A 7,194-nucleotide genomic window follows, 5' to 3' on the forward strand; every position below is an offset into this window, starting at 1 on the left:
ATGTAAAAAATTTATGCAATTACTGACCTTATACTGCTATTTAACTATTTATTTAAATAATTATCTAGTGCACGCTTCTTCTTCTCCCAAAACATTGCAGTTTCCTTGGATAAGCCGCGGTTGGTGTCATTGTTGACGATTGTTGTGGAGAAAGTCCCCCAGCGTCTGTGGGTACAAGTGGTGTGCGGATTTAGCACATGGAATGGAAAGTTTATTGACACAAGCGACTCCTCAAACATCAAGATGGCATCAATCTTCTAAATTGTTGGTGTTGTAGGTAAAAATTTTGAAAGCGTCATGGAGGTAGAGGTAGCTAGCTAGCTATGTGTGCACTGCGTATGGCTAGACTTTCATTTACCCCTGTTTAATCTTAAGATATGAACTTACTAATTTCTAACTTTCAAGAAAATACTTACTTCGAAAGGATAGGTAGTAGAGGTCATGAGCTGTTGCTCTCACCACCGATGACTCGTGACTGGTGCCCCTCTCCGGTGTCAGGACGTGTTAAGGTACTTTTTCAAAGGGTGGATCCACACATGGTGAAAACTGGATCAGCCAGTCCAGTCGGTTGTTTCCTCTACCTGTAGGCTAAGTAGGCTATGTAACCCTAAACTCTTCCTAGCCTTGGGGTACTCCTCTCAATCTTTATGCACAAATGGTCAACAAGGATCCTTTCCCTTACATCTACCTAGGTAGTATGGCTACCTAAAGTAACCTTATCATACCATTAAATATCCTTTGGCTATCTAGTAGCTACCTAGTAGGTAGGTACCTAGTATAGTAGGTATCCTACGTCAAGCAAGGATAGGATAAGATTATCACTACCTAGCCTATAGCCTTGACTGAGATAGCTATCTAGGTAGGTAGTCTAGCAGCTCTGGTTAAGCTGAACCTGGAACCCAATTTCAATCAGACGCAACTCCTACTTACCAACAATGGTACCTTTTCAATTCATAAAATTTCGCCACTTTTTTTGATGAATAGGAGCTCCACACTGGCGCCTTCGCGACCTTGATGACCTTCGACCTTATTTACGTTGAACTCCTCAAAACTTGTCAGACACTCTAAAACTACATTGGCATGTACATTTCAATTGTTAAACGTCACTTTAAAATCACAGTAACCTCAATTAACAGTTATCCATAAACCTCAGAAAGTGGCAACTGCAAGCTTAAGGCACTGATTTACAATCACTTAAAGGTTACACATACACACTGAACACCCCATTTCCCATATTCCGAGTCTATTGTAATTCTTATCTCGACCAACAGATGGAGTTGGCTTTATCAAAACATTGACTTCGGAGAGGATATCCTTGAAGATTGTAACTTAGTTTCAATGATGTTTATTGCTTTACTTTCATACCTGCGAAATGACAGATCGCAGTCATGCATTCAATCATCTCAAATTGGATATGAAGTCTGCTTGCGAATATCTTCCAAAACATGAGACTATTTTTACACAGTTAATGAGAACTGTTTATGATGCACATTGAGAAATAAGGTGACAGGGTGCTTACTTACAGTGGTCACTTAATTAAAGTAAGCTCACCATTCCATTTCAGTAGGACCTGCAGCTTCCTTCATTACCCATAGGTATATTAATCCATACTAATTCACAAATCCACGTAACAGTCGGAAAATTAGTTTTTATTTTTTCTTGAAAGCCGATATTTTCACTCATGTCAAATGGGAGCTCGCTACACAATCGTGGAGCTGCGCTATACAATCGTGGAGTTGCATATTTATGGAGGCCATAAAACCAGCATTCGCATTGCATCTTGGCACAGATAACTAAACCGTCTGTATCTAGTCTTGAGTTGACAGTATTTTCGCTTACGCACAACAAATCTCTGAATAGCTTTCGATATCCAGGCTTGACAGCTGTAGCTTGATGGGTCATAACGTATATTTTAAACATTACTGTATATTCTGCACTTTCTTAGGTTGTATCTAAGATTGTGGCGGAGAGAGATGCTATAAATAATTCTATTACAGGCATAATTATCACAGTTTTTTTTTAACAGAAATCTCATTGAGATATATTTTTCTTATCAAAAGCAAGATTTATAAGATGATATCAAACCACCCTCACAGCATTTCATCTGAGCACAGGGATAAATTCGTCCAGCAGCACACATAAATTACGGACTTTTACCAATAACCTGGACTAGTTTACTATCAACATTAGCCTGAATGATACTGAAGCTTCTTATTTTTTCCCCCCAACAACATCAATCCAGTTTTATTCTTATTCAGCTAGATTAAATAATCAATTTGGTTATTTATTGGGTCGTTATTCATTCCTAAGTAGATAGTATAGTGACCTCAAGCTAGTATGTATCCACTTTTGCGTCGTGTTTAGTATTACCGTAAAAATATGAACCAAAGATTGTAAATATCATAAAGATAATGGCTCACAAGAAATAACGACACCCGAAACCCTTGGGATCACTATCTAGGAAAGATCCGTAACTATACTTACTTGGGGTACTAAATCTCTTAATGTTTCAGAAGTTTAATATGAGTTTTTAGTCTGTACTCCGTACTCTCTGCCATACATTTCAGACTCCGCAAAACAACATTTAGCTCGTACTCAGTCTCAGTCAAATGAAAGTAGTAAGAAATAGACTAATAATTTACTGGTAGTTATATGCAAAGCTATCATTGTAGCAAATAACTCTTCCTTTAGAAATAAAAATAAACCATACAAGCTGACATATAAGTAACGCAATTATCATAATTGTTAGCATGATCAGCTCTATCGGAGAGTTGTTGCTTAAAACTGTCACCCATTTGGAAAGTCTATTATTAGGTTAGTGAGGTAATCTACGTAAATTAAGACAGTATTTAAATAGAATTAACATTAATCGCCACATGCCAGGGTCACCTCCATTACAAGCAAGCTTACTTGGCTATTCATCTACTTTTCACACACTTCATTGTGAAGTAAGTAAAAGTACACATTTTATATTCTCGTATTTCTATAATATCAAACCAGTGAAGTTCAATTAGAATACAAGTGGCCTTTATGGAAGAATTTCTTCTGTATCAATTCGACTGCCTTATTGAAACAGTGGAGCTTCTAATATTAATTTGTTAGACCGATATAAAAGTCATTAAGGTAAAACAAGCTTGTGATTACTGTAGTATGTATCTATTATTAACATAATCTGTCTTGAGATACTTCATGAATGATAAATTTCTTCTATGGTAGCGTGTCACTGCTGCATTAATGATAGATATATGATACATATATCTTTCCTCTTGATACACCTTTAAAATCTTTTTATTCCCAATTTCCCTTTAAGAGCTGAATAACATCACGGGTCCCAGTACTTGCTTGGCCTTTGGCCTAAATTTAACATTCCATTCCACTTTCAACGACACCCTTATGATAAGTCCCAAATGGTTTCCTTTGATTTATCAAGTTACAGTTTTAAGGACATTTATTCATACGGAGTATTTCCTTCAGCAAATCTCCTTAGTTCCAGTTTAATATAATGTAGGCTACTTGCTCACTTAAACGTCATATCGGAGCCGATATATCTTCACCGTCTAGTTTATGAGAATCTATTTGGGGAATGCTACTCACTCATCTATATTTAGTTCTTGCTCAATATTTCCGCCAAATTCCGGTGCTGGAGGGATCAGTGGCAGCAGAGAACTGTTATTACCGTGAACAATAAATGAAAACCCAGCTGTCTTTCGGCTCTCTCTCTCTCTCTCTCTCTCTCTCTCTCTCTCTCTCTCTCTCTCTCTCTCTCTCTCTCTCTCTCTCTCTCTAGAGAAATCACAAGGACTGGACTATTCTCCTATCCGGAGTCTTTAACTTTCCTTTCGTAGATTGGAAAGAACGAATAGAAGATTGTGGTTGTATTTATACGTATAAAAAAGAGAGTAATAGTAGTGCAGAAGATAAGAGGCAATTCGAAAAGCTATTAGATATGTTACTAGAATACAACATTCAACAAATAAATCACCTGCCAAAAAGAAAGGAAAATACTTTAGACCTAGTATTTGTGAACGAGGTGAATTATGTTAAAGAAATAATAGTTTATAATGCGAGTATTTCAGACCATAATGCCATAGAATTAACACTTCATTCCAAAGCAAGTGAAAACAGAGATAAGCAAGAAGTGAAAAAGTGGGAAGGATATGGAAAATACAACTTCTACAGTAAAAATATAAAGTGGTCAGAAATAAATGAAGAATTAAACAAAGATTGGGATAACATTTTCGTAAGTGATGATATAAAGGTAAATACGAAGATATTATATAAAGTATTAGAGAAAATAGTGGATAAATATATACCGAAGAAGAAAAGTAAACATCAGTCATGCATACCAAGAGACAAGGATCTTGTTCCAGAAAATCAGAAAGTGGAGAAAAGGTCTTGCAAAAGAAAAAAATGCACGGAAAGTGATCGAACTAAAAAGTAAGATAGAAAATGCAGAACAAAAGATTATACAATCAAAAGAAAATGAAAAACGGACTTGGAAGAAAAAACCCTATTAAATATCAAGCAAAACCCAAAACTATTGTACTCGTACGTGAAAAAGATGAATAAAAGAATAGAAATAGGCCATCTAGGAACTGAAGGGAGATTAACGAATGAAAAAAAGAAAATATGCAACATATTGGCAGAACGATATAAGAGAGAATTCACCCCTAGAATTGATAATGAAGATAATGATATAGAAGTAAGGGATGAAAATAGTGAATATTTAGTAGACATAGATATTAATGAAGCTGATATTGTGCAGGCTATTAATGAAATCAAAAATGGAGCTGCAGCAGGGCCTGATGGTGTCCCTGCTATTTTGTTAAAGAAAGTAGTTCATTCTATCGCAAAGCCACTTGCAATATTATTAAGACAAAGTGTAGATACAGGCAAGATTTATGATGAGCACAAATTAGCATATATTGCCCCTACTTTCAAAAGTGGATCAAGACTAGAGGCAAGTAATTATAGGCCTGTGAGTCTAACATCACATATGAAAGTGTATGAAAGGGTAATGAAGAAAAATATTATGAAACATTTAATAAAAAATAATTTGTTTAATATAGGACAACATGGTTTCGTACACAAAAAGTACACAGACCCAACTGTTAGTCCACCGTGAGAACATATACAAAAATATGAAAAGCGGAAATGAAACAGATGTGGTTTATCTAGACTTTGCAAAACCTTTTGACAAGGTAGATCATAATATATTAGCGAAAAAAATTAGAAAACATAATATAGTGGATAAAGTAGGAAGATGGTTAAAAGAATTTTTACACAACAGAAAACAGATAGTTATTGCAAACGATGAGAAATCGGATGAAGCTAAGGTAATATCCAGTGTGCCACAAGGTACGGTGTTAGCTGCCTTACTGTTTGTTATTATGGTTGCAGACATAGACAGTAATGTTAAGGACTCGGTAGTGAGTAGTTTCGTCGATGACACAAGAATAAGTAGAGAAATTACTTGTGATGAAGATAGGAACGCACTACAAAGAGACTTTAACAAAGTATATGATTGGCCAGAGGTAAATAGGATGGTATTTAACTCTGATAAATTTGAATCAGTAAATTATGGAGACAGAAGGAAAGCTATATGCATATAGGGGGCCTAATAATGAGACAATCACAAATAAGGAAGCAGTTAAAAACCTTGGTGTGATGTTGAATAGGAACATGTTATGCAATAATCAAATAGCAATTCTATTGGCAAAATGTAAAGCAAAAATGGGAATGTTGTTACGGCACTTCAAAACAAGAAAAGCTGAACACATGATTATGCTTTATAGAATATATGTTCGTAGTCCACTTGAATATTGCAATATGATATGGTACCCACACTATCAAAAGGATATTGCACAAATAGAGTGTACAAAGGTCCTTTACAGCTAGAATAGAAGTTAAGGATCTTGACTACTGGGAAAGACTACAATCCTTAAAATTATATAGTCTAGAAAGGAGAAGAGAACGCTACATGATAATTCAGGCATGGAAGCAGATAAAAAGAATAGCCGAAAACATCACGGAGCTAAAAATATCAGAAAGAGCAAGCAGATGTAAATTAATAGTGCTCAAAACTATACCAGGAAACATAAGGAAAGCACACAGGACATTAATCCACTACGCACCAGCATCGATAATGCAGCGTCTATTCAATGCGTTGCCAGCTCATCTGAGGAATATATCAGGAGTGAGCGTAGATGTGTTTAAGAATAAGCTCGACAAATATCTAAGCTGCATCCCAGACCATCCAAGATTGGAAGATGCAAAACATACCGGAAGATGTACTAGCAACTCTCTGGTAGACATTAGAGGTGCCTCACACTGAGGGACCTGGGACAACCCGAACAAGATGTAAGGTCTGTAAGGTAAGGTCTCTCTCTCTCTCTCTCTCTCTCTCTCTCTCTCTGACATTAACTTTCATGTTCTCACAAAAATTTAAAAAAAAATAAAAATTTGGTATGGTTAAGAAGAGAAACCTGTGATATTTGGGACGAGGTGAGAAATAAGACGTTAACCATGTTGTTATTTACGCATGTATGTATGTATGCGTGCATGTCAATTATTATCTCCAATAAAGAACATGTGCTTAAATGGCCTTTTATGTTCAATAAAGGACATAAATTCGGAGGTTGACATAAAAGGATTTACGTATCGTAACCTTTGCTATTTTCTTTAGAGAAAAGAACCGTAGGCAGGCAGTAGGGTACGGGAAAAGGGGTATTGCGGCATGTAGGCCACTGTCCCAAGCTCCCATTGTCAACATTCCATAGAACTATCATAAATTAATTAATTTTCTGTGAAGAATAGAATGCAAATGACGATGAATATTCATATACATATTATTCTCACTTCAAGAGAATTTGCTCTCGTCGAATCTGCGGTTCTTTGTAGAGAGTAAAAAAAATCGTTTCTGAGTAATAGGAATGCTCTTGCGAGCATTTTTCTGAAATTCAAAATAAATCAGTAATAATTCGGCAAGCAGGAGACTGGTCATGTTCTTGTTCGGAACTATATATTACACCGATCTTACCTTCCTCCTAATGAACACCATATTCTTTGGAAGCTTGAACTTCAAGTCAATGACCCCTGTGGGCTTGTTCCGTTTAATAGGTTCATCTACTGATATAATAAAGAGTGTTTTTTTATACTTTCTTCTTGATTTTGTCAGTTGTATTATCAGTATTA

At 35.9% G+C, this 7,194-nt stretch overlaps 1 protein-coding gene across 2 annotated transcripts in view; it reads right to left on the bottom strand.

The window, feature by feature from the left end:
- Positions 1-1,289, bottom strand: part of LOC135223583 (zinc finger and BTB domain-containing protein 14-like) — a 315,347-nt gene extending 314,058 nt beyond the window's left edge. Inside the window, exons 1-2 of one of the 2 annotated variants that reach the window (XM_064262123.1) lie at positions 931-1,289; positions 28-165 (exon numbers count right to left, since the gene is read on the bottom strand). The gene's annotated coding sequence lies outside the window, so the exon portion shown is untranslated. The remainder of the gene's footprint in view (positions 1-27; positions 166-930) is intronic. The other variant, XM_064262121.1, reaches the window with a different exon arrangement.
- Positions 1,290-7,194: the final 5,905 nt, after the last annotated feature.

Source organism: Macrobrachium nipponense, chromosome 10 (genome assembly GCF_015104395.2).
Source record: "Macrobrachium nipponense isolate FS-2020 chromosome 10, ASM1510439v2, whole genome shotgun sequence".
Classification (NCBI taxonomy): Eukaryota; Metazoa; Arthropoda; class Malacostraca; order Decapoda; family Palaemonidae; genus Macrobrachium; species Macrobrachium nipponense.